This window comes from Pongo pygmaeus, chromosome 1, assembly GCF_028885625.2.
Source record: "Pongo pygmaeus isolate AG05252 chromosome 1, NHGRI_mPonPyg2-v2.0_pri, whole genome shotgun sequence".
Lineage (NCBI taxonomy): Eukaryota > Metazoa > Chordata > Mammalia > Primates > Hominidae > Pongo > Pongo pygmaeus.
In genome coordinates this window covers 178874954-178902610 of record NC_072373.2, presented here as the reverse complement: position 1 = coordinate 178902610, position 27657 = coordinate 178874954, and the positions used below count along the sequence as shown (strand labels likewise).

At 43.7% G+C, this 27657-nt stretch overlaps 1 pseudogene; it reads right to left on the bottom strand.

Annotated features, from left to right (window-relative positions):
• Positions 1 to 918: 918 nt before the first annotated feature.
• On the bottom strand, positions 919 to 26740 carry LOC129044638 (calreticulin-like; annotated as a pseudogene).
• Positions 26741 to 27657: the final 917 nt, after the last annotated feature.

Here is a 27657-nt window from a genome sequence, read left to right as displayed (position 1 = left end):
TTTCACAAAGTATTTTTTCTTATGGTAGGGGGAAATCTAGTTGTTAGGTGCTTGATACATCTGCAAGAGGAAAACATCATCTGTCCACAAGTATAACCATCAGCACTGCTCAGTAAATACTAATACATACATTTTTATTTTATTTTATTTTATTTTATTTATTTTTTGAGACGGAGTCTCGCTCTGTTGCCCAGGCTGGAGTGCAGTGGTGCGATCTCGGCTCACTGCAACCTTCGCCTCCCAGGTTCAAGCAATGCTCCTGCCTCAGCCTCCCAAGTAGCTGGAATTACTGGTGCCCACCACCAAGCCCAGCTAATTTTTTGTATTTTTAGTAGAGACAGGGTTTCACCATGTTAGCCAGGCTGGTCTTAAACTCCTGACCTCAGGTGATTGACCCACCTTAGCCTCCCAAAGTGCTGGGATTACAGGCATGAGCCACTGTGCCTGGCCCCATACATTTAAACAAAATAAAATCCTTGGGTGTCCTGGGATAAATTGAAAGTGAGGATTAAGTTTATACAGAAGTTTATTTACTGATAACTAATTTCATAAACACCATAATAATGATAGTAGTGATAGCAACCATTTTTTGACTACCTATTTGTACCAGGCACTTTATATACATTAGTTCATTTAATCCCTACAACCTCATAAAAGAGAAATGATCACTTCTTTTCCACTAATAAGGAAATAGAAGCCCCAAGAGGCAGTGTGACTTTCCCCAGGTCACACAGAGCAAAGGGAGCGGAATGGAAATACAAATCCAAAGTTTATTTCAAAAAAGTAAGTTATTTTGCTCCCCAAATTGTACCAACCTCATGAATATTTCTCCTTCTAACATTTGCCTCCGCAATCCCAGTTACAGTTCACCCTTCTGGTCAACAAGGGTTTCCTCATTTTTACCCAGAAACGCTCTGTCAGCATCATGTTCCTGCATCTGCCTGTCATTTCCTGGCTATGTAGTGGGATCCAATTCATTTCCCTCTTCTTCAGTTCCCCAAATGCCATCTTCCTTTTCTTCATCCATTTCCTTTTTCTTCTTGGCCTCTTCTGCCTGCTTTCTTTTTTCAATTTCTTCACACAGTTCTCTCCATTGCTTCTCTTAGGTCCTGTTTAGAATGTGGAATTTCAAAATAATTTACAGATAGTATAAACAAAGTTAACCAACTTTAGAAATATCTGGCATCTTCCAACAGTCATTTATTTATTTATTTATTTATTTATTTACTTATTTATTTTTTGAGACAGGGTCTTACTCTGTCATCCAAGCTGGAGTGCATCTTGGCTCAATGCAACCTCCACCTCCTGGACTCAAGTGGTCCTCCCGCCTCAGCCTCCTGAGTAGCTGGGACTACAGGCACATGCCACTACACCTGGCTAATTTTTTTTTTTTTTTGTATTTTTCATAGGGATGGGGGTTCACTATGTTGCCTAAGCTGGTCTTGAACTCCTAAGCTCAGGAGATCCACCTACCTCAGCCTTCCAGAGTGCTGGGATTACAGGCGTGAGACACTGTGTCCAGCCTTCCAACAGTCTTAAGATTTCCGGGATAGTGTTTATTTACATACAAAGTTTCAGCATGTGTAGGGTGAATAGAAATATGTGTGTGTGTGTGTGTGTGTGTGTGTGTGTGTGTGTGTGTAGTTTGTTCATAAATAAAATTGGTTCCAATTTAGCAAATATTTATTGAATGCCTACTGCATTGCTAACCACAGTGCTATAACAGGCAATCTACACACGTTATGTATATTCCTTACAGCAAAGTATGAGGTTTGTTACTTGTTCTACTTTCTAGATGAGGGATCTGAGGTTCAGACTTCCTTATACTTTTCTTGTTGGTCTCCTCAAACTGAAAGTAAGCCCTATGAAGGCAGAAACTTCTCTGTTTTATTTCACTACTATAACCCCAGCACTTACAACAGTGCTTTGAACAGGTACTCAAGTACTTGTCAAGTGAATGTATGGTTTAATAATAATAGCTACCATGTATTGAGCACTTACTATATACCAGGAACTTATAAGATAAAGGCTATCATTATTCTCCACTTATAGATGAAGAGTGGTTAAATAACTTGCCTAAGTTCATACAGCTAATACATAATGGAGCCTGGATTTGAACTCAAGCAGTCTAGCTCCAAAATTCGAACTCTTAACCAATATGAAAAAGTACCTTCACAAAACAATTTTAGATATAATCCCAAAGTAAAACAAGACAAAACCAGACTAAAAAGTGTTACAAGGTCTAATAATTTTTCCCAGAATGACTACTTCAATTTTTTTTTTTTTAGACGGTGGCTCACGCTGTTGCCCAGATTGGAGTGCAGTGGCCCAATCTCAGCTCACTGCAACCTCCGCCTCCCAGGTTCAAGTGATTCTCCTGTCTCAGCCTCCCGAGTAGCTGGGATTACAGGGGTCTGCCACCATGCCCGGCTAATTTTTGTATTTTTAGTAGAGGTGGGGTTTCACCATCTTGGCCAGGCTTGTCTTGAATTCCTGACCTAGTGATCCCCCAACCTCAGCCTCCCAAAGTGCTGGGATTATAGTCATGGGCCACCACACCTGGTCTTTCCATTTGTTTTTTTAAGGAAATACTAAGTATCAAAGTTCTTTAAAAAAAAAAACAAACTTTTTTTTTTGTGCCTGTGTTTTTGTGGGTGCTCTAAGCATAGGCTTAATCTGCCTATTGGGCAATCAAGTATTGGCCACAAACCTACTTTTGAATGGACCTTCCTGCAGAACCAGAACATCTGGTTAGAGCTTGTCAGGGTCATGAGGCCATTGCCCCAAGTATCACTCCACCCATAAAATAGTTCTAGGAGGCCGGGAAAGCTGGTAAACAGCACTCATCACCTTCCTTCTTTCTCGTAGCCATCCTGAGCCTGAGCCTATTTTCTGTAATCCTAACACTTTGGGAGGCTGAGGCAGGTGGATTGCTTGAGCCCAGGAGTTAGAGACCAGCCTGGACAACACGGCAAGACCCCGTCTCTACAAAAACGTTAAAAAAAAATTAAACTGGCGTGGTGGCATGCATCTGTAGTCTCAGCTACTTGGGAGGCTGAGGCAGGAGGATCACTTGAGCCTTGGGGGTTGAATCTGTAGTGAGCTGTATTCTCACCACCACACCCCAGCCTGGGCCAAGAAGCAAGACCCTGTCTCAACAACAACAAAAACCAAACCAAAACAAACAAACAAAAAAAAGAAAATGAGCTCAGTAGCTCCCTTCTAGATCAATGCACTAGAGCAGGTAGTCTGACACACAAAAGGAGCATGAGAGGCCAGGAGTTTGAAACCAGCCTGGTCAACATAGCAAGATCACATCTCTAAAAAAAATTTTTTTTTTTGAGACAGAGTTTTGCTCTTGTTGCCAGGCTGGAGTGCAATGGCGCATCTCGGCTCACTGCAACCTCTGCCTCCCGCATTCAAGCGATTCTCCTGCCTCAGCCTCCCGAGTACCTGGGATTACAGGCATCCACCACCACACCTGGCTAATTTTGTATTTTTAATAGAGACAGGGTTTCTCCATGTTCAGGCTGGTCTCAAACTCCTGACCTCAGGTGATCCACCCTCCTCAGCCTCCCAAATTGTTGGGATTACAGGCGTGAGCCACCGCACCTGGCCAAAAAAAATTTGTTTTTAAGTTAGCTGGATGTGGTGGCACACTTCTGCACTTCTGTAGTCCTAGCTACTCGAGAGGCTAAGGTGGGAGGATTGCTTGAGCCCAGGAGTTCGAAGCAGCAGTGAGTCACAATCACACCACTGCACTCTGTGCAGACACAGCAAGACTCTGTCTCTTACAGATATAGATATAAATATAAATACATATATATACACACACACAGAGGGAGAGAGAGAGAGAAGCTGCAGGGAAAAACAGATGCATAATTGTAGCTGAAGACTTGAACATCCTCCTCTCAGAAACTGATACAGCAAGGCTTGGATAGTATAATTACCATATTCAACAATTCTACATCCTATATAAGAGTAGACTCTAGATGGTTAAAAATTTAATAAACATGAAGAGTAAAACTATAAAGAAAAATATAAGAGACTCATAGTTTGTGACTCAAAATGGAAGGCAAAACTTCAACAAGTCAAAGGCTGCGGATGACTTTGGGTACTTTATACTCTGCATTTCAGTTCCTACATCTGAAAAATGGAAGTAATAATATCTGTCTTGCTGGGTTGTTTTAGGGCTAACTGGGATAGCGTTTGGAAAGTGCTGACAGAGCCACAAGTACAAAATTATAGATATCCAGTGAACATGAGTTCTTTCTCCCATCTCTCAGGGCCGAGTGACCAAAAATGAGACAAAGACCATGCGGCTGATTTTTGAAATGCAAAGAATAGTGAACAACTGAGGAGTCAGACATTCCCCAGGTCTTATTTCTAACTTTTTGAGCAAACTCTTCATCATTTGTAAGAAGGAAATTGTCAAAGATGCTGCCCGATTTTACCTGCTGAAGTGAAAACAACAGGATTATTAAAACTAGGTGACTAAATGTCGAAGGGCTTAAAAAGCACTTGGAGACCCTTGCTAAATGCATATTCCCAGGCTACTGGCCCAGAGGTTGTAATCAATAATTTGGGTTAGGCAAGGAAATACAAGCGTTATTAATAACACAGAGGGTCCAAAATCCTGTACTGCCCTAGCTGACCTGCTCTAGAACAAAGTTAATTTAGTTTCCCAAGAATCTATGCTCCTTATGCCTCTGAACACTATTTTAGAAGGTTGTGAAGTAACTTTTATCACTCTGCTAGCCTCCAATTGGTGCCCACTGGCTCTTGCCCCAGCTCAGATTGATAGTGCCTACTTCTGATGATACTTATATATAGATGCCTTTAAAAAGGTGGCTGGGCACAGTGACTCACCCCTGTAATCCCAGAACTTTGGGAGGCTGAGGCGGGCAGATCATGAGGTCAGGAGTTCGAGACCAGCCTGGCCAACATGGCGAAACCCTGTCTCTACTAAAAATACAAAAATTAGCTGGGCATGGTGGCGCGTGCCTGTAATTCCAGCTACTCGGGAGGCTGAGGCAGGAAAATCCCTTGAACTAGGGAGTCGGAGGTTGCAGTGAGCTGAGATAGCGCCATTGCACTCCAGCCTGGGCAACAAAAAAGGTTCTCTCCTTAATCAGAAAAACTAAAAGACCATAGTAAAAAGAAAAGTTTCAACAAGAAATGCAAGCAGAATTTAAGATTTATTTTATTTTATTTTTATTTTTTGAGAGGGAGTCTTGCTCTGTCGCCCAGGCTGGAGTGCAGTGGCATGATCTTGGCTCACTGCAACCTCCACCTCCTTGGTTCAAGTGATTCTCCTGCCTCAGCCTCCTGAGTATCTGAGATTACTGGCATGTGCCACCATGCCCAGCTAATTTTTTTTTTGTATTTTAGTAGAGACAGGGTTTCACCATGTTGGTCAGGCTGGTTTTGAACTCGTGACCTCAAATGATCCGCCCGTCTTGGCCTCCCAAAGTGCTGGGATTACAGGTGTAAGCCACTGTGCCCGGCCCGATTCTATACAATGTAGACCATGTACTATAGTTCTCTATTTTTTTAAATAACATTTTTAATATTTACAATGGAAGGAAAAGATTAATGAAATCCATCATATGTAATATTTTCCATGTTTGTTTATTGAATGAGAAAGGAACAGAATACAAAGAACACAAGTCATGGAGTCAGACCAGCTCAACCACATACTAGCTGTGTGATCTCGGGCAAGTTTGCTCAATCCCTCTGAGCCTAGTCCCTATAAGTAAAGTAGGGAAAATAATAACTCCCTGACAGTAGTTTCATGAGAATTAGCGATAATATATGTAAAGCACACTGTCTAGCAGTTAATAGTCACCCAATAGACACTAGTGGCTATTATCATAACTTCAGTACCTGAGTATGTTTCAAAAAGGGCAAAATGATGGTCATTTTATAATTTTTTACTTTTGCAGTATGTTAAATAAATCATGAAGTCAATTTCATGGGAGTATTCATATAACCAACTGGAAAGTCTGTAGCATCAGTAATCCCATGTCCCTCCCTAGGCTTTGAAAAAACCCCTGCCTTGAACTCATGGAGATAGAGAGCAGAATGATGGTTACCAGAGACTGGGAAGGGTGGGAGTGGAGCTGGGGGTAGGGTGCTGTGAGTAGTGGAGATGGTTAATGGGTACAAAAACATAATTAGGTAATTTCAGAACTTTGGGAGGCCGAGGTCAAGAGTTTGAGACCAGCCTGGCCAACATGGTGAAACCCTGTCTCTGCTAAAAATACAAAAAATTAGCTGGGCATGGTGGCAGATGACTGTAATCCCAGCTACTTGGGAGGCTGAGACAGGAGAAATGCTTGAACCTGGGAGGCGGAGGTTGCAGTGAGCAGAGATCTCACCACTGCACTCCAGCCTGGGTGACAGAGTGAGACTCTGTCTCAAAAAAAAAAAAAAAAAAATATATATATATATATATATATATATCTCAAACTAAGTAGAATGAATAAGATCTAGTATTTGATAGCACAAAAGATGGCTATAGTCAACAGTAATTTATTATACATTTAAAAACAACTAAAAGAGTGTAATGGGATTATTTGTAACACAAAGACAGGGTAAATGCTTGAGGTGATACTCCATTTACCCTGATGTGATTATTACATGTTGCATGCCTGTATCAAAATATCTGATATACCCCATAAGTATATATACCTACTGTGTACCCACAAAAACTAAAAATTGAAAACAAAAACAAAAAACCCTGCCTCACTGTTTCATAGCCAAAAAAGTTTTCTTGTTTTTAATAAGAAAGGCTTTTATTTGGCTTACATTACCCAACCAACCCTGCCTCCAAGAGAAAAACAAGTGATAAAATAGCCACTTTGAATAGAGATAATTATTTTGCTATGAGCAATTTTTTAACAATTGGTTTTTAAAATTCCTTCTGCATCTTTAAGATATTTTCTTACCTTTGGGATTTTTTTGAGTTGTCAGCCGTCTTGCTACGAGAACTGCCTATTTGTTGGCTTTTCCATTTTCCCTACTTTCATGAGAACTGCTCCTAATCTCTCTGGTCTTTTTAGTGCACCTTCGCCCCCATTGCCCTTACATTAAACTCATGGGCTATGAGAGTGCCAGTTCTGCATCCTAACTGGTAATCATGGTCTACTTATATCTTCTCTGTAAAAGAACCGTGAACTGTGTTTGACTAAAGCCTAAGGCCCTAAGGAATTCATTGAAAGTTACCTGTGCTATCCCACTTGAGTAACAACATGTAAGGAGTGTAGGTTTGGGCACTTGTTAGAGATGGGCCCTGACAAATCAAGTCTCCTCTCTGAGTCCTCATGTTCTCATCAGTAAAATGGCAACGGTAAGTCCTACCCTCTTGGCCTCACAGGGCTATGGCACAGACCATATGATGTAAGGGATATCAATGTGCTTTGTATTATTGAAATCACCTTTGCAAAAATTATGACAGTGAGAAAAATCTGATATAGGAAAATTGTAACAGTGAAAGAAATCTGACCTAACCAACTCTATCTTGCTTCTAATCTCCAAGCTGCCTTTGTTCATTCCTGGCCATAGGCCAAACTAACTATAGGAGAAATTTAGTTTATAATCTAATTTAAAAAAAATCACGCCTGTAATCCCAGCACTTTGGGAGGCCAAGGCGGGCAGATCACGAGGTCAGGATATCAAGACCATCCTGGCTAACATGGTGAAACCCCCTCTCTACTAAAAATACAAAAAATTAGCCGGGCGTAGTGGCGGGCACCTGTAGTCCCAGCCACTTGGGAGGCTGAGGCAGGAGAATGGTGTGAACCCGGGAGGCGGAGCTTGCAGTGAGCCGAGATCGTGCCACTGCACTCCAGCCTGGGCGACAGAGCCAGACACTCCGTCTCAAAAAAAAAAAAAAAAAAAAAAAAGACAATAACAGCCCCTTCCCGAAACAAACTCCCTCCTTGCTTGGGGACCAGACTGCCTTTGTAAAACTAACAAAATAGAAATTATGACTCAGGAGTCATGCAGCCAGAGGCCACCTCCCCAATTCTCCTATAGATAACATCACTATTGTAAAACCTAAGATGGGTATTTGAGGTATTTTTCCAACTCTGCATTCTGATGCAGAGTGCAGCTGGCACTACCCAAATTGATAAACTGGCTCATCTGGTCTTGTGGCCCCCACCCAGGAACTGACTCAGCTCAAGAGGACAGCTTTGACTCTCTGATTTCACCCTCAACCCAACCAATTGGCATTCCCCATTCCCTAGCCCCCCGCCTGCCAAGCTATCCTTAAAAAAATCCTAGCCTCCAAATTTTCAGAGAGGCTAATATGAGTAATAATAAGTTCCTATCCTTCCGCTTAGTGAGCTCTGCATTTATTAAACTCTCTGTTGTAAAAACTTGCTGTTCTCAGTGCCCCGGCTTTTCTGGGCAGTGGGTTAGATGAACCCATTGGGTGATGACATTATGACTAGGTTATACTCATTGTGGCTAGACTATACTCATTCCTTCAAAGATCATAAGGAGTCCCAACGGTAAGAGGAAAATTTTCTTTGTTCTCTACCATCTCCTCCCAGCCTCTGTGCTGATTTAAAAAACAAAACAAACAACAACAACTAAAAACAATGCAGTCACTTCCACCAAAGAAAAAAAGGTAAAGGGGTTGTGTTTGGAGGTGTCAGAACAGGGAACAGGAGGGGTCAGGGATTAGGCAGGAAAGTTGACCATCTTACTAGGCTGGGACCAAGGGGGGTTTGGGAGGGGATCTGGGCTGCCAGAGCATCTGAAGGCTGGAAATTGGGGCGGGGGAAGGTGAGGGAATTCCCACCCGTCTCCATACTGAGAGTCACTTGGATTTCCAATAAAGTGCAGGGACCCCGTGGTAACCTGGATGTTCTGGGCTGGCTGGGTGCGGGTGCGGGGGGTGCGGGGGGTGGTGGAGTAGGACCTGTGAGTGTCAGACCCGATTAGAAGTTAGAAGAAAACATGCTCGCAAGGGTAATGTCAGCATTGTGCAGAATTCTCTCTCTCTCTGTCTCTCTAAAATACAGACACACACGTACGTACACACACACACACACACACACACACACTCCTTGCAAAATTAAGAGACAATGCTGGAGTTTTAGAAATGTAGTCTCTTGGGCTTCATTGCAGACCTACTGGATCAGTATCTGTATTTTAATAAGACCCTCCATTTTATTCATATGCATGTTAAAGTTTGAGAAGCACTCCTCTGGCATGGTTTAAATTCTTCAAATACTAAGGTTTGCCTGCTTACAGAGGTTGATAGAACCCAGAGCAATTAGTGTCAAATACTTTTAATTTTGTATATGAACAAAGATACAGTTTAAAATGTGTACCTTAATGTTTTCAGTGGGGGGATAAGCATTTTAATGAAATAATCAGATTAGGCATATTAATATGATCACATATGTTTACAAGATGTAGAAAGTTTTCCTTATGTATTAAAAAGAGACAACTGTAAAAAAAATAATAACAATGCAAAGTGTATCCACATTCTTCAAATTAGAGGAAGAAAAGAAAAGAAAGATACAATGTGCCCCTTCCTCCCTTCCTTCCTTTTCTTCTGAACCCATCCCCACTCCCCCACACATGCTCCTGGTTATTTACATACATGACCTCCTTGTACTCCTATGTTGGTCTTCTTAAGCCAGAGAAGCAAGAAAGTATAAATAAATAAAGTAGAAAATAAATAAACAAATCAAGAAAGCTTCAAATGGAGGGCGTCTGTCCCAGAAACCTTCGGTGGCTCTGAACTGTAGAAATCACTGATCAGAGACACAGAGACACGTGGCCATGGGACTTTGCAGGATATACCCAAGGACAGGTGGCTGTGGCTTCCAGAGGCTCTGTTGTACAGTGGGTATAATCATTACAGCAAAGGCTTTAGAGGCTGACAGACCTATGTTTGAATCGTGTTTCTACCATGCGTTAGCTGTGTGCTCTTGGACATGTCGCTTGGCGTTTCTAAGTCTCAATTCTCTCAAACATAAAATGAGGAAATAATAAGGGATACTAGTACTTACCTTATAGAGTTGTGAGAAGTGAGTTAGGGAACTCACTTCATCCAGGACTTTGTAGATTACAGTTTCTAACAGACTCCTGGGAGGAATCATGGCCAAGGCCTTTGCTCTGGGGCCTTGAGGCACTCTCTTTCCTCCTGATTTGGGGAGGAGTCCTCCCCATCTTTCGTAATAAGTCTCAGAGAAGAAAGAGATGGAGAGGACAACAACTTTTCAAAGGCTGGAGTATTTGTCCCCTCCTCTTTACCTTCCAATTAAAGGAAAGATGACTGGCAGAGAGAGGGAAGCTGGGTCAGGACTTATCATCACCCCTAACATCTGTCCGGGGATTTTAATGTTTCAGAATTTTACCACATCTCTGATTTCCCTTTGTCCCTAGAAGCACCTCCAAGGATCATGTAGGACCAGCAGAAGCAGTGTAAAGTATTGGAACTTTGAATCTGACATCAGAAAGACCTGCACTCAGCCAGGCACGGAGGCTCACGATTGTAATCCCAGGCCGAGGCGGTGGATCACTAGAGGTCAGGAGTTGGAGACCAGCCTAGCCAACATGGTGAAACCCTGTCTCTACTAAAAATAGAAAAATTAGGCAGGCGTAGTGGTGCATGCCTGTAGTCCTAGCTACTCGGGAGGCTGAGGCAGGAGAATCACTTGAACCCAGGAGGCAAAGGTTGCAGTGAGCTGAAATTGTACCACTGCACTCCAGCATGGGTGACAGAGTAAGTGAGACTCTGTCTCAAACAAACACAAAAAGAGCTGTACTTAAATTCTAGCTTTTCTACTTACCTTAACAGATGTATGTCTTCAGGCAAATTATTTAACTTTTCTGAGTCTCCTTTTCACATTTAGAAGTAGGAGACTTTCACAGTGTCATATTTTCACCCACATCAATATTACTGATGCTTGCTCATTTTCTAATGTGGGACCTGAAATTTACCAGGTGCTTAAAGAACCCCTTTTTGTTTTTCAGATTCACCGATTCTAGGTAAATCAGAGGAACAAGCAACATGAACAGAAAAAATGTAGAAAATGCAATTATGCTGAAGTATAATTGTTGTTTCAGAACTCCAGCATCTGCTGTACTTAACAATAGAGAATATATTAAATTTTTCCAAAATAAAAAAACAAGTAGGAGACTTGCTAGTGAAAATTAAATGGCATGTGCAAAGTCTTTAATACAGCATTTGGTACATGAGAGGGACTCAGTAAATTTTAGTAACTTATAATTATTAGGAAGAATATGACTGCCCGCATTTAAAAGATCAGCAGTCTGAGGCTTACAAAGACCAAGACTTATTCAAGTCTTGTGATTTCCAGCCTAAGGCTCTTTCTACTTTGTGAAAACTGAAAGACTGTGGCTCAGTGGCTCTGAGCCCAGAGGGCTTTACCTGCCAAAGGTCCAGGCCGAGAACACTAATGTTATAATAGTGACAAATGGTGGCGTCAGGCTTATATTTAGGGTTGTCTATTTTGGGATGAATCCACTCCCTCTGGTAATTGGGATTTTCAATGATCCGAGGTTTCCATTCTCCCTAAGCAAAGAACCAAACAGTGAACAAGGCATTAGTATTTTGTCATTCTTCTGATCTCATGCAATCAGAAAGGCCAATTGATATGGTTTGGATCCGTGTCCCCACCCAAATCTCAGGTCGAATTGTAATCCCCAGTGTTGGAGGTGAGGCCTGGTGGGAGGTGATCGGATCACGGGGGCAGAGTTCTCATAAATGGTTTAGCACGATCCCCTCTTGATACTGCATAGTGAGTGAGTTATCATGAGATCTGGTTACTTTTAAATTGTGTAGCACCTCCCCCCTTTCTCTCTTGCTCCTGCTCCCACCGTGTGAGACACTCTGCCATCACTTTCCGCCATCATGGTGGACACCTGAGGCCTCCCCAGAAGCTGATTCCGCCATGCTTTCTGTATAGCTATAGCCTGCAGACCCATGACCCAATTAAGCCTCTTTTCTTTATAAATTACCCAGTCTCAGTTATTTCTTTATAGCAATGCGAGAATGGACTAATACACCAATTGATTTATAAGGCAGTTGTGTATTAGACATAAGGATTCAGAGAAGGATTCCAGGAGCTTCTTTCCCTTTCTTTGAGTTAACGCACAAGATTCTTTCAAATTCCCCTTGCTACCCAGAGGAAGCCAAGCGAGGTGGCAGGGACCAATTCTGAGCTGGGCCCCATGACTGCACCAGCTCATTCATGAAATAAAGAAAATGTAGTTTCTCAGAGAACATCATCTGAGTATCCTGGCAGTTGAGGCCATTCTCTTCCTGGTGTGTTGCATAGGAAACCGTGGCCAAATAAAATCATGCTTGCTTCAGTCAGTTTTACCTCTGGACAATTTGACACTGATTCCTTTCGTTCTTCTTGCTTCTAACATGAGGTCAGGAGTTAGCTCTGACTAACATGAGGTCAGGAGTTAGCCAAGTGTCCCTTGGCTGGGTGCAGTAGCTCACTCCTGTAATCCCAGCACTTTGGGAGGCAAAGGCAGGCAGATCACTTGAGGTCAGGAATTCAAAACCAGCCTGGCCAATAGAGTGAAACCGCATCTCTACTGCAAATACAAACAATTAGCTGGGCATGGTGGCGCTTGCCTGTAGTCCCAGCTACTCGGGAGGCTGAGGCACGAGAATCTCTTGAGCCCAGGAGGCGGAGGTTGCAGTGAGCCGAGATCACGTCACTGCACTCCAGCCTGGGTGACACAGCAACACTCTGTCTCAAAATAAATGAATAAATAAATAAAATAAAAAGTGTCCCTATCCCTTGCATTTTTGGCTCATTCATGTACACCCTTTCTCCTTCTGGCCTATTTCTAAGACTTCCAGTTCCTGACCCCAAACCCATGTCCTATTTTGACCACATTTCTGTGACTGGCTGCTTTCCACTACTCTGGACAAACTCCAGGCCCAGGGCTGCCTGGCCCTATACCTGTCAAAGTTGGCCTTTACCAGCCCACCCCGTCCTACGTAGGCATAGCCCTGTGAGCAGGGCTCAGATGAGGCTACAGTCTTATTTGCGGGGTTTAAGGTAAGAGAAGATGACCACAGGATCTCAGAATTTCTGTTTCATCAATTAGCATTTACATGTCTTTTGTCTCATTTCTCACACCCAATGGAAAGAGAGACCACCCTCACCTTATACTTTGGGTTTGGTATCAGAGGCCTTTCCCACTCCCCATCCATAGCCTCATTCCAGTTATCTGGCTTCTTGGCTTCTGGATCCAGGATGTATTCAAAGTCTTCCCAGTCCTAAAATGAAATGTTCCTTCATGAGGATAGATGCGTAGGCTGGGAAAAAACTGGGGTCCAGGCTGGGCGTGGTGGCTCATCTCTGTAATCCCAGCACTTTGGAGGCCAATGTGGGAGGACTGCTTGAGCCCAGGAGTTCAAGACCAACCTAGGCAATATAGTGAGACCCCATCCCTACCCCAAAGAACTTTAAAAATTAGGCAAGTGTGGTGGCACGCACCTGGTGGGAGGATCTGAGCCCAGGAGGCAGAGGTCACAGTGAGCCATGATCATGCCATTGCACTCTAGCCTGGGTGACAGAGCGAGATCATCTCAAAAAAAAAAAAAAAAAAAAAAAAAAAGAAAAAGAAAGAAAGAAAGAAAAGAAAAGAAAATGGGGGTCCAGAATGCTGTCAGGCTGGACCTGGCTCCTTCCCTCTGCCCCTTCCCGTCATCATCTATATGAAGGTCCAGCTCAGCACCTGTAAACAAATGCAGGGCAGAAAAGAAAGAGGCTTTAAGCACTTCCAATCCCTCCTCTGGGTTCACTATCATTTTGACCTTGAGTTCTTTAAGCTTAAGTAAGATGGGAATTTCCCTTGTCTCTGGCCACACCCTCCCCCACAATCATGGGCCCTTATTGTTATAATAGGTCTTTTAGCCTAGGTCCCTCTTCTTGAAGGCCTCTTGGTGACCTGCTTTGTATCCCAGTATGCTCCCAGGACTGTGTCAGTCCTTCCTTGTACCCCAGGACCCTCTGATTTCCTAAGACAGAGATCTACATGAGCAAAAACAGCCTACCTCAACCTTTATATTTCTATGCTGTGGAGCCTCCAAGACTTTGCTCTGCCTGCCTGGCAGTTTGCTTTGGTTGTGACCATTTGTCCAGAATGACTGAAGGCTTCCATGCCAGCCCACCAAACTCACAGTCATTCAACACAATTGTGATTGGGAAAGTTCTCTGGTTCCTAGCCTGTTCCAGCCGTTTTATGATTCCTAAGACAGACAGCATCCTATCTTGGGAGCTATAGTTGTGACAGTGCCCTGTCGATTTAATCAGTTTCCATCTTCCCTTGTTCCACTCAACAGGGAGCATAGAGGCCTGCAGCCTCTCTACTCTCCCTAAGCCCTTGAGCCAAGCCAACCCTGACTACATCAGGTGCATGGTCCTCACCAGGAGGGGAGGGTCCATGTTTAGTCTTCCTACCCTAAGCCTGCCTTCTGGGCATGGCAGCAACCTAGCCCCTTATTTTTCCATGGTGCTGAAGGCCCAGACACTTTGCCTGATCATCTGCCTTAATTCCCTTACTACACCTCCCTCCACCAAGGATTGGGGCCCTTTGCTAAATCTCCCTACACGTGGCTAGGCAACTGCCCATCTCTCTGCAGGCCTCTCTTTAGGGGCTGGACTCCAGCTGCCTGGTCCCATGCTGACCCCTGCCTGACCTCAAGCATCTCTTCTGCATGACACTGACTCTGCTCTGACCTGCAGAGTAGCAATGTGGTGGGTGAGGCCCTTCCTGGCCTGGCTCCAACAGACCTTTCCAACCTTATCTCCTACCATGCCCCACCTTGAACCTTATGTTCCCCAAATACTGTACTACTGCTTTCAGTTTTTTACACACCATGTTATTTCCTAACTAACCACTGTGCCTTTGCTCTTGCTGTTCCCTGGGTCTGGAATGTCTTCCCTCCACCCCAGTTTCCCTCTTACTTTTCTCTAATAAATCTATTATTTGAAATTCAGCATATTATTAACGTATAAAGGCCATACATTAAGGACTTCCTATATACCAGACACTACATCATGTATTTTTTATTAGTTCATTTAATCTTCACAGTAACCTTCACACATAAGTATTAAAATAATCCCTATTTGTGAAGTTGACTTTCACAGCAGTTATGTTCCTTGTGCAGAGTTAACTGCTAGTAGGATGGGGACCCATAGTTAGAAAAAGGTGGTGCTCAAACCTGTATCAGCCTGACCCCAGAGTTTATGTTTCCAACTCCTAGGTTAACTCACTCACTCAAGCATTTCCTTCTCTTTCTCAGACCACTGTCTACACCTCAACTCAGGCTGGGCTGAGATCCGCTTTTGGGATCTCACTGGCTTGCCTCCCTGGCTCTCAGCACCGATCACATATTTTGATCTTTGTTTTCTTATCTGCCTCCCTTACTATATTCAGAATCCCTAGAGGGCAAGTGTTGTTCTATTCATAGCTATATCCAGTACAGCTTTCCAGAATAATAATAATGAGCCAATGAGTATAATAATGAGCCAATGAGTATACTCCACACATTCCCCATATTGATAACTTAAGAGTCAAAAAGATGTAGGTTCAAATCTTGGTTCCAACACATATATGCTTGGGCAAGTTACTTCATTTTCTAAGCATCAGTTTCCTTATCCACAAAAGAGGTATCATAACACATTGTTCACAGAGGCTGCTGGATCCCCAACAAAGGTAAATGGCTGCCCTCTTCCCTCCATGCCTCTCTGGAAAACAATATCTAGCTGAACACCTTGAGGGATTGATGTCCCCAGTCTCTGCTCCATCATTCCCAGCCTCCTTCTCCTATCTCCACAGCTGAGATCCCACCTGCTTCCCAGCCAAATGCCCTCTGATCTCAGGTTTCTTGTCTTCCAGATCCTCTACGTGCAGGCGTTCATCCCATTTCTTTGGTTTCTGGGCATAGGGTCTTTTATTTTCCTGGGAGGCAAGAAGTCCCAGTCCTCCTCCAGATCCCCAGCTGCCACCTGCCGGTTGTCAATTTTAACCGCATAAGTAGCGTTGGGGCAAATAATCAGAGTGTACAGGTGAGTGTCTTTATTGATCTATAAAGGGAATGGGGGAATATTTCAGTTCCATTTTGAACATCTTTAGATCCCAAGCATTAAATGCACCAGACCCTCAGTTCCCTGAATGCCACCACCCACATAGTCACAAACAAACCTTACCACACTCTTTAACCCAGTTCTCTGGTTAACCCTATATGGATTCTGGGCCTCTTCTCCTAGTACACACTCCTCTGGTCTCCCTAGCCTTCATCCTTCCCTGCACTGCAGCTCTCATCATTCTCTGATCTTACCTGTCTTTCTGCCTGTCCCACTAGACTGTGAGCAGGTGTCATATATGATTTGTCTGTTGTTTCTGCAGCTTCCAGCATGAGGCCTGCCCCAGAGGAGGATCTCAGAGAGCTCCTACATGGTACAGCCTTTATACAGTCTTGCTAAAGAAGGCCTTGGGTGTGAAACACTCATTCTCCAATGACTCCTGTGGGCTTTTCTAGGCTCGGTTCCTGCCTCTCTCCATGCTCCCACTTGCAGTGCTACTCTTTCTCAAGTTGCTTTGACTTTCCTCCTGTGATTATCTTTTCTAAGAATTCAATTCTCCCTAAAATTGTCTTATCACTTCACAAGATCAAGTCATGTTCATCTTTCGAAGTGCAGCTCAGGAGAACTCTTATCTAAGAAGTATTTCCTAAGCCTCCAGGTTGGGTAGGGGTCCTCTTCTGTGCTCCCACAGATGCCCATCATACTAGGTAGTCACTTTGCTTGACTCTTACCTTCATTGACTGTGAGTTCTGTGAAGTCAAAGGCCATGTCTGGCCCACTCTGTCCCCAGCCTAAGGCCCAACACAGAGTTAGTATTTGAATTCCTGTTGAGTTGTTGATGAAATCCACCTACTATCCTTTAGCCAACCTAGGTGTCTCTAACTTGATGTTACTATGATAAACTGACTCCCCATCCCCATTTCTAAGTCCAACACTCCTTCCCTCCCCCATCCTCTCCCATGTCTAGCAGTGGGGAACTGGGCCATGCCAAGCATTGTTCCACAAGAGGACCTCATATAACTTGTTAGGCTTTTGGATCAACTGCTCCTTTATGAAATCCTGCAATTTACAGCATTTCTCTAGATCTACTTTTTAACCTGTAAAATGGAGATGACAGTATTTAATTTATAGGATTTTGTAAGAATTAAATGAGATAACACATATAAAATGCATCTCCTTCCCCCTTGGCCGAGGACCAGCACACACTCACCCTGCACTTGATGGTCTTGTTCTCATGGTATTTCCCTCGATAATGAAGGATGACCTGTACTTTGTTGTTGCCAAAGCCACAAATGTCAGGGCCTGGAAATTAAACCCCAAAGCATAATTTCACATAGCTTTAAGGCAGTTTGCCTGGTCTAAGTCCAAGACCCAAGACAAACACAGCATGTGTATTAATCAGGGTCCCAGCAGGATATAGATGGCACAATCAAATTTGGGATTGTTTGAGAAGGATTTAATAAAAGGACTATTTGCAAAGGTTGGGGCAGGACATTGTGAAAACATAAAGTATAGTGCTATGCTCAGGGCTAGCAACAATGGGTTTCTACCCCTAGGCCTACAGGGGCTAGAAGGAGTGCTTGCCAGAGCCTGGAAGAAAGAATCCTGTGGAAAAGACAGGTAAGAGAGAAGCTGACTTTCAGTTGAGGAACACAACTCTCTTTTCCACCTCTGATCTCCCAGGGCTCCCATTGACCAAACCCAACCAGAAACCCCTTCTGTGTCAGGCATTTTATACCATGTCATTTAATTCTGACAACAAGTAGGTGTTACTATCCCCCACTTTTAGCTGGGAAAATTGTGGCTCAGAACAGTTAAGCAGGTTGCTCAAAGTCAAGCAGCTAGTAAGTAGCATTGTTGGTATTCAAACCCAAGCCTACCTAGAAACAGAGCCTGAGGCCCTTTATGCTTTGTAAAAACTCTAGAGGGAACTCTAGAGATCATCAGTGTCTCTGAGCCTAGAAGGCCTTATCTGCCAACAGTTGGGAATAGATTTAACATAATTTTCTTTTCTTTTCTTTTTTTTGAGACGGAGTCTCAGAGTCTCACTCTGTCGCCCAGGCTGTCGCCCAGGCTGGAGTGTAGTGGTGCAACCTCAGCTCACTGCAACCTCTGCTTCCCAGGTTCAAGCAATTCTGCTGCCTCAGCCTCCTGAGTAGCTGGAATTACAGGCGCCCGCCACCACACCTGGCTAATTTTTTTTTTTCTCAAGACGGAGTCTTGCTCTGTCACCCAGGCTAGAGTGCAGTGGTGCGATCTCGGCTCACTACAACCTCCATCTCCCAGGTTCAAGCACTATCCTGCCTGGTATTACAGGGTGCCAGCCACCATGCCCGGCTAATTTTTGTATTTTCAGTAGAGATGGGGTTTCATCATGTTGGCCAGGATGCTCTTGAACTCCTGACCTCAGGTGATGTACCCGCCTCAGCCCCACGCCACCCAGAGTGCTGGGATTACAGGCGTGAGCCACCGCACCCAGCCTTAACTTAATTTTCAACCTTACCTCCCATGTTACCACTCTCTGACTATCCAAAACACACACGTGCTTAAGTAAGATCTGGACTGCCCCAAGGAGGCCTAGTTACATATTTAGGTTACAGATACAACACTCTGGACACATTTCAGATGCTAAAAAAAGGTAACTTCCTTGACTTCCTGTGCCTTTCTCTCACTGAGGCAGAGTACAGTGCCTTATTGTAGTGTACCTGTGAGAGGGTCAACATAGCTGATGACCTCCTTCTCCTCTTCTGAGAACTGGAGAATGTCTCCCTGTGCTATAGATTTCTTAATATGGTACCATGTGCCTCCCCACCTCTGTGATTTACTTATATTAACATTCAGGTTTAGAGTTGCTTTTTTCAGGTCTTTGAAGAGTCCTACCACATGGAGGCAGGGGTGGAGTTATCATATTAGACATTTTCTGTTCCAAGTGAATCTGAACGTTTTCAACAGCTACAGTGGCTGTCATTAGGACCTAATGGAGCTGACAGTGACTGCTATCAGAGAGCTTACCAAACATGATGTAATACTCGGATCCTGAGTGCATATCCTCCTGGTTCAGGGTGGCAGGAAAGAGTTTTACATATCCGCCACCACAATCGATACTTTGCTCGTGTTTTACTGAAAACTGAACCACCAAGCTCTCATTCTCATTGCTGAATGCTTCAGCCTGGTTGAGAAGGCATAAAACTTGGCATATTCACTGGTTTGGAGGCCTAGAAGCAGAAAGCACAGAGTCTTCAGGCTTAAATACCCAAAAAGCAGCCAGAGAGATCCAGCACTTGACCTCACCTCTGGTATTTTCTTCCATACCTGTGCCGAAAGCTTTGCACACATTCTTTTATTCAAGCCTCAGAGCCACCCTGCAAAATGAGTATTATCTCCACTTTACAATCAGGAGGCTGAGTCATAAGGAGGTGAGTCACCTGCCTAGGGCCACATAGCTAGTAAGAAGCCAAGCTGGAATTTTAAGCCATGTTTGTCTGATTCTTTCCGCATACCATGCTACCTCTGATTTTCAAGAGATACTTGAAGACTGTTCTACGACTTTACAAAACAAAGGCCTCTTTTTCCGAGGCTCCCCTGGGTGACCAGAATGAGGTTCTACCATACAAAAGTGCTGTGGTAGAAAGAGCCCCTGCACTTTCCGGACATCTTTCTACTATAGCCTTGTAGATCAAATAGTAATCATTGCTAACATTCACTGAACACTTACTCGTTACCAATGTGTTTCATTCACATATATTACTAGTGTACTTAATCTTCATAATAACCCCATGAAGTGGGTTCTCCTAATTTCTCTGCTTTATCATGAAGCCATTGAGGCTATTTCACTTGTGCAGGATCACTCAACAAGTCCATTTAATTCTAGAGCCCCTATCTTCAACTATAAGACTTTACTTCCCCCTCCAGAGAGTATCAGGGCAATAATAGATCTCGGAGCCTTTCTAGTCTAACCACATTATTTTATGGATGAGCAGACCAAGCCCCAGGGAGGAAAGGTTACTTACCCAAGATCACAGAGTCACAAATGAAATCATGCCATACAAGCCAAGTCTCCTGGCTTCCAGGCTAGTGGTCTTTCTATTATTCCATGCTGCTGCCCAGCTTACCGGTTAGGGCTCTGTTAACTCTCTGAGTCTCAGTTCCACATCAGCAAAACGTGGAGAATTATTCCTATCTCATAGGATTCCTGGTGAAGGTCAAGTGAGTAAGAGATCTGAGAGGTACTTTGTAAACTGCCAACATAAAATGCAAGGGGCCATCATTATTCGTACTTGGTGAGGGTCCTTTTTTTTTTTTTTTTTTTTGAGATGGAGTCTTGCTCTGCCGTCAGGCTGGAGTGCAGTGGCATAATCTCGGCTCACTGCAACCTCCGCCTCCCAGGTTCAAATGATTCTCCTGCCTCAGCCTCCCGAGTGGCTGGGATTATAGGTGCCCACCACCACGCCTGGCTAATTTTGTATTTTTAGTAGAGACGGGGTTTCACCATGCTGGCCAGGCTGGTCTCGAACTCCTGACAGGCGTAAGTCACCACACCCACCTGGATCCTTCCTTATGATCCCACAGCTCTCTGTACTTTCCTGGGTCACACTATGTTGAAACTAGGTTTATTTCAGTCTCTTTGAATAATTTTTAGCTTCTGAAGAACAGGGGCATCTTTATATTCCCTGAATCTGGAACAGGACCTGACATAGAAGAAAGGCTCAATAAGTATGTGTTAAATTACACAGAAGAATCACAGGTCCTGATTCAGACATCTCAAGAGCATTTATTGTACACCAGGCTCTGTGGTAAACACTTTCATGTCTGACATTATGTTAGGAGCTGTCTACATTTTAAATAATATGCTTGGCCTGGCATGGTGGTTCATGCCTCTAATCCCAGTACTTTAGTATGTCAGGGCAGGAGGATTGCTTGAGGCCAGGAGTTTAAGACCAGCATGGGCAACATAATGAGACCTTGTCTTTGCAAAAAAAAAATTAAAAATTAGTTGGGGATGGTGGCACATGCCTGTAGTCCCAGCTACTCCAGAGGCTGACGTGGGAGAAGCATTTGGGCCCAGGAGTTTGAGGCTGCAGTAAGCTATGATCACAACATTGTACTCCAGCCTGGGTGACAGAGCAAGACCCTGTCTTAACCAAAACAAAACAAAATTGAACAAAGTATGCTTACTTCCCCAAAGACCCCAAGAACAGCTAGAGTAACCAGGGAAGACTTCATGGAGGAGGGAGTGTGCACAAGGGAAAGAGCACTGAACCTGCAGGCAAGACCAAGTTTTGAGTCTCTATTCTGCCAAACCCTACTTTGTAGCTCAATTACACCTGCCTTCTCTCTGGGCCTCTTTTGTAACCCAGGACTCTTCTAGAGAACCAGGAGGAATCTAATGAACCTGAATGGGATACAATGTGAGGGACAACAACCAAGAAACCACACTGAGAGGAGATGAGTGGCTGAGCAGACTACCCTCACTGGCATCACCAAGGCACAACTTCCCGTGGGTCATGCCGTCTCCAATTTCTCTCTACTCTGGAAATGGTTTTCCCTTTAATGCCGTTTAATACTCTGGGAACAGTTTTCCAGAGTGGATTTAAAATTTAAAATTCTCGAGCCAGTTCATAATTCTCTCCTTTAATCAATATGAAAATTAGATTCATAACAGTAGCCAGGAGGAATAAGATAGGAAATCACTTCAGGGAATGATCAATGGATTCTACTTAGAGGACAAAAGCTTTCTCAGACAAAAAACCCAATCCTGCAGAACTTGTGCTCAGAGCTCACCCTTCCTCCACAATGTTATTTGGCTCTTAACAAAAGCCCTGTCTAATGAGCATGGCAGGCGATGGTTATTATCTCCATCTAGTATTGAAGCTCAGAGAAATAAGAATTGCCGAAATTATGCAGCTAGTAAGTCATGGGAGTTAGCCCTAGGTCTGTCTGCTCCTCTCTCTGTCACACTAAGCTCCTCTAGGGAAGAACATTTGGATGTTATACAGTGCCTTCCCCTGTTTCAAGTGCAACGTGCTATTTTTAAAATCCTAGGGGGTTGGGGAAAGCAGCATAGTCCAGCAGTAATGAATATAGATAGTCCCTACAGTCAGATCCAGAATCAGGTTCTACCTCTTGCCAGCTGTGTATATAGCCTTGGGCAAATAACCTCTCTGAGGCTCCTCTGAAAAACTGGGAAAATAATAGTAATCACTTATTAAAGTTGTTAGGAAGACTAATGGGGATTTGTGGAAGGGCTTAGTTTTGAACTCCTGTTATTCAATGAATGGACATATTATATTTGTGGAGAGTTCATTCTTTTCCATCTGCTAATTTTTTAGTATATGTGCTGCCAAAGTGAGCACTCCATCTTCTAATTTTTTATTTTAGGAAAGATAAATGAATTGGGTGGGCCAGGTGCAGTGGCACTCACGCCTGTAATCCCAGCAATGTGGGAGGCTGAGGTGAGCGGATCACCTGAGATCAGGAGTTTGAGACCAGTCTGACTAACATGGTGAGATCCTATCTCTACTAAAAATACAAAAATTAGCTGGGTGTGATGGCACATGCCTGTAGTCCCAGCTACTTGGGAGGCTGAGGCCAGAGAATCGCTTGAACCAGGGAGGCAGAGGTTGGTTGCAGTGAGCCAAGATCGTGCCACTCCAGCCTGGGTGACAGAGTGAGACTCCATCTCCAAAAAAAAAAGAGGTCGGGTGCAGTGGCTCACGCCTGTAATCCCAACACTTTGGGAGGTCGAGGCGGGCAGATCACCTGAGGTTGGGAGTTTGAGATGAGCCTGACCAACATAGTGAAACCCTGTCTCTACTAAAAATACAAAATTAGCCGGGCATGGTAGTGCATGCCTGTAATCCCAGCTACTTGGGAGGCTGAGGCAGGAGAATCACTTGAACCCGGGAGGCCAAGGTTGTGGTGAGCCGAGATTGTACCATTGCACTTCAGCCTGGGAAACAAGCGTGAAACTCCGTCTCAAAAAAAAAAAAAAAGGCCAGGCGTGGTGGCTAACACCTGTAATCCTAGCACGTTGGGAGGCCGAGGCGGGCAGATCACAAGGTCAAGAGACGGAGACCATCCTGGCCAACAAGGTGAGACCTCGTCTCTACTAAAAATATAAACATTAGCTGAGCAGGGTGGCGTGTGCCTTTAGTCCCAGCTCCTCAGGAGGCTGAGGCAGGAGAATCGCTTGAACCCAGGAGGCGGAGGTTGCAGTGAGCTGAGATTGTACCACTGCACTTCAGTCTGAGTGACAGAGCAAGACTCCATCTCAAAAAAAAAAAAAAAAAAAAAGGAAATGAATTTGGTGATTGGGTGATATCACAGACAAAAACAGTTGTATAAAAGTCAGAATTTTCCCAATCAATTAGTATATTAATATACAATAATTATATGTGCTAATACTGAGTTCCAGTATTTACCTTTATCTTTTTCTTTGTCTCCATAAAATTTTCCTGCAGCGAGCTGAAATTTACCGTAATCCGGCTGATATTTAGACTGCACCCATCGTTTTTTCCATTCATTTATGAGTAAAGGAGAAAAAAAGAACGTAAAGACAAAATGCAGCTAATACTGACCAAGACTTACAGGAATGGTAAAAGTATGTCAAGGGATGACTCCAATATTCCTGAAATTCCTTTCATTGTCCAATTGTCTGAATCCCACTATTTGTGTATTACCATGTGGAGTGGCTTGAATACCAAGTAGTTGAGGTACTTATACTTTAATACCCTACTTCACCCTCCTCCACGACAGTTAAGAGCTGAAAATCACCATGGGAATGTATGGTTGAAAGGCATGAAACAGGCCGGGCGCGGTGGCTCACGCCTGTAATCCCAACACTTTAGGAGGCCAAGGTGGGCAAATCACAAGGTCAGGAGTTTGAGACCGGCCTGGCCAATATGGTGAAACCCTGTCTCTACTAAAAATATAAAAAATTAGCCAGGCGTGGTGGCAGATGCCTGTAGTCCCAGCTACTCAGGAGGCTGAGGCAGAAGAATCGCTTGAACCCGGGAGGCGGAGGTTGCAGTGAGCCAAGAATGCACCATTGCACTCCAGCCTGTGCGACAGAGCAAGACTCCGTATCAAAAAAATAATAATAATAAAGGAAATGAATTTGGTGGTTGGGTGATCACAGACAAAAACAAGAACAAAAGAAAGGCATGAAACATTTATTCTCATAAAAGTAGATGGAAAAATGTGCTTAGAGGGACTCATCCCTTATACATATTTATGTTTAGTAAAATAATAAAATCAGCTTACCAAGTAAAGAGATTAGCAACAACATTTTATACCTTCTTGAATTAGTAATGATGACAATGAACAATCAATTTCCATTTACCCTGTTCTGTTGCTTAAACTTTTAAATCTCTTTCTTGTAGTTTCAAGGGGATGCTGATAAATTTGTTTTGCTTTGGCATGGATGGCGTGTAGACAAAGAGGCATTCTTCTTCGGTCTTGGCACTCCAACCAAATATTCAGTGCCATTCTGATTTTATGCTTCAGAGTTGCTGACTCCCATTTCCTGGGCCCATTATGGGTCCCAGAGTCACAGGGCAATTTGGCAGCTTGAGCTGGAAGAGGCCTTTGGGGTAAACTTTATTTGATCTTCTCCTTGTAGTTCAATGGATAGTTCTCTACTCCCACTCCCCAATATCTAGGTTTTGTTTGTTTGTTTCATTTTTTTGAAATGGAGTCTCACTCTGTCTCGCAGGCTGGAGTGCAGTGGCCTGATCTCGGCTCACTGCAACCTCAGCCTCCCAAGTTCAAGGGATTCTCCTGCTTAGACTCCTGAGTAGCTGGGATTACAAGTGCCCGCCACCTCACCTGGCTAATTTTTTTTTTCTATTTTTAGTAGAGATGGGGTTTCACCATGTTGGACAGTCTGGTTTCGAATTCCTGACCTCAAGTGATCTGCCTGCCTCGGCCTCCCAAAGTGCTAGGATTATAGGCATGAGCCACCGTGCCCAGCCCCCAATATCTAGGTTTATTACCTTATCTCTACCTATGAATATCCCACATCAACACACATCCAGTAAGACCACCCTGAGCTGGCTCTGTCAGCTCCTATTACTCACGTCTGATGACTCAACTGTTTCCCCTTATGAGACCCAGAGGACTTGAGCTTGCTTTTGAAAGAGTTAAGAACATGCTACTCCAAAATATGTTGTTCTTCCATATCGACTATTTTGAATTAAAGGCACTTATAAAACAGCAAGTGCAAGAAGATCACTCTGACCTTCATTCTGTTTCTGAAAAGCAGGGGATAAAGTCCCCACATGAAAGATGTCTTCCCTATACCAAAAGGAAAGTAACATTTTTATTATCAAAGACAGGAAGTTGAAGCCAAAGGAAATCTACATAAACAAACTTTGTTAAACTAACCCTTATCTCCCTCATCACTTCTCTACCTAATTATCCTGGCCCAAGCCCCTTTCCCTTACCACATTTCACAACTTACTATTCTTTGCCCAATTCACCACATAAGTAATTGACTCTAACTGCTTCTATAGGTCTTCCTTAGGAGGGCTCCCATGCCACATAAAACTTACATCAAATACATTCCTATGCTTTTCTCCTGTTAATCTGTCTGATGTCAATTTAATTTTCAGGCCCAGCTGAAAAAATTCTAAAAAGGAAGAGGTTTTACCTCCTCAACACTTTCTGTGGTCTCCCCCTGTCTCTTTCAAGGTCATGGTAATTAGACAGGTCTTGGAGACCACCTCTGTCACTCCCTCCTGAGGGAGGGGCCCCAGAGCTTCTTTGTGCCTTAACTTGCTGTGGCTTGAATGAAGTGGATCCTGCTTCTCTGACCATCATCGACTCAGTGAAGGATAAGGGTAGATGCCAAGGCAGAAAGATGTGTTATGTATTAGGCCCTCATGGGGCTCCCTAAAAACTTCACCTTATTCACGCTCATGGACAATGCTGTGAGGTAGGTTTTTTGTTGGTTGTTTTTGTTTTATGTTTTTAGGGTTTTTTTGTTTGTTTCGAGACAGGTTCTTGCTCTGTTGCCCAGGTTATAGTGCAGTGGCATGATCATGGCTCACTGCAGCCTCAATCTCCTGGGCTCAAGCAATCCTCCCAACTCAGCCTCCTAAGCAGCTGGGACCACAAGCATGCCACTACTCCTGGCTAATTTTTTGATTCTTTGTCGAAATTAGGATCTTACTATGTTAGCCTGGCTGGTCTCAAACTCCTGGGCTCAAGCGATCCTACTTCCTTGGCCTCCGAAAGTACTGGGATTACAGGCATAAGCCACCAGGCCTGGTTAGATAGGCATTTTTAAATTCCATTTTGCATCTAGTGAGCGGTAGACCTGAGATTTGAACCCAAATCTGTCTGATTTCAAAACTGTCTGATATAGTTTGAATGTATGTCCCCACCAAACCTCATGCTGAACTGTAATTCCCAATGTTGGAGGTGGGGCATGGCGGGAGGTGTTTGGATCATGGGGCGAATCCTTCATGAATAGCTTGGGGTATCCCCTTGGTGATCAGTGAGCTCTTGCTCTGAATTTGCTCTGACATCTGGTGGTTTAAAAGTGTGTGGCACCTCCCCCTCCTACTCTCTCTCTCTCTCTCGTTCCTGTTTTCACCATGTGACGTACCTGCTCCACCTTCACTTTCCGCCATGATTATGAGCTTCCTGAGGCCTCCCTAGAAGCTGAGCAGATGCCAGAACCATGCTTCCCGTAAATCCTGCAGAATCGTGAGCCAATTAAGCCTCATTTCTTTATAAATTACCCAGTCTCAGGCATTTCTCCTTCTCTTTTCTTTTTTCTTTCTTTTTTTTTTTTTTTTTTTTGACGATGTCTTGCTCTGGCCTAGGCTGGAATGCAGTGGCATGATCTCGGCTCACTGCAACCAACGCCTCTGGTTCAAGCGTGCCACCACGCCCTGCTAATTCTTTGTATTTTTAGTGGAGACAGGGTTTCGTCGTGTTAGCTAGGATGGTCTCCATCTCCTGACCTCGTGATCCACCCACCTAGGCCTCCCAAAGTGCACGGATTACAGGCGTGAGCCACCGCTCTCGGCCCTAGTCTCAGGCATTTCTTTATAGCAATGCAAGAATGGCCTAATACATTGTCTTTTCTCTGAAAGAAGAAAGAAAAAGTGCTATGTAGAAAAAATATGTGTAATAACCATAGCTACTGTTTAGAACTGTATGTCAGGCATTGTGCTGAGTACTTTCATGCATCATCTCATTGCATTCTCTTAATAGCCCTGTGATGAATGTCCTATGTTTTCCTCATTCAAAAGATAGAGAAACAGAAGCTCAGAATCTTGCCCAAAAGCCCAATTGTAAGTAAGTGGGTAAGCCAGGCTCAGACCCAGTTCTAGGTAACACCAAAATCTGAACTTTTAACTTCTATATATGACTTCCCATGAAATCACGTGTGAGAAAAGCCCTTTATAACCCGAAGAGTGTGCCACAAATGTAAGAGTCAATCATAGCACTTCACGGTCTGTAATTAATAGTTTGTGTATAATTTGAGTAATGTCCATCTTCCCTACCAGACTAGTAAAATCTGTAACTATTCTGCTGACCG